This window comes from Tarenaya hassleriana, unplaced genomic scaffold, assembly GCF_000463585.1.
Source record: "Tarenaya hassleriana unplaced genomic scaffold, ASM46358v1 Cleome933, whole genome shotgun sequence".
Classification (NCBI taxonomy): domain Eukaryota; kingdom Viridiplantae; phylum Streptophyta; class Magnoliopsida; order Brassicales; family Cleomaceae; genus Tarenaya; species Tarenaya hassleriana.
Genome location: NW_010971715.1, coordinates 9,274 through 9,962, shown reverse-complemented (window position 1 = coordinate 9,962; position 689 = coordinate 9,274).

Here is a 689-nt window from a genome sequence, read left to right as displayed (position 1 = left end):
ACCCGATTTGAATATTTAATTATTAAAAATGAATAATTAAATAGAGATATCACGAAATCACTGAAAGTGATGGTACAATATCGGGGAGAGGCACGAGGATCGTCACGTGTGGAAAGGACCGAGAAAGAATGAAGAAAAGGAAAAAAGAAAAAAAAACAGGGCTGGTCCGCCGGACCAGGAATGGTCCGCGGCGGACCAATCACTCCGTCGGAGTCAGAACGGAACGCGCGGACTGGGGAAAAGATTGCAAAAAAAAATATCTGACCCCGGTCCGGCGGACCAGGAATCTGGTCCGGCGGACCGGGAATAACAGATTCCGCAACTTGTCAACTTGCCACCTTGGGACGCGGAATTCGCCGGATTCCAGGGCCCGCTTGCCGTCTAGCCGCCTCCCACGCCTCGAGGACATTGCAGGCTCGCCTATGGGCTTGGGCTTGAGCCCACGAACTCCCTATCTCGCGCCATAAACCTCTCCCAAGCTGGGACTTGGGCATTTTCGGACAGAAACAGAGGAAGAAAAAAGAGGGGAGAAAGGGAGAGAAAGGGGACGAACCAGTGCAAGGAGAGCTCGGGGAGACCAAGAGGGATGTGCCCAGACGTGTCCCTAAGCTTCTCACGTCGTGTGGAGCCAGGAGGAATGCACACAAGCTCGGACAAACTCAAGAACAAGGTGAGTGGCTTGAGTTGGA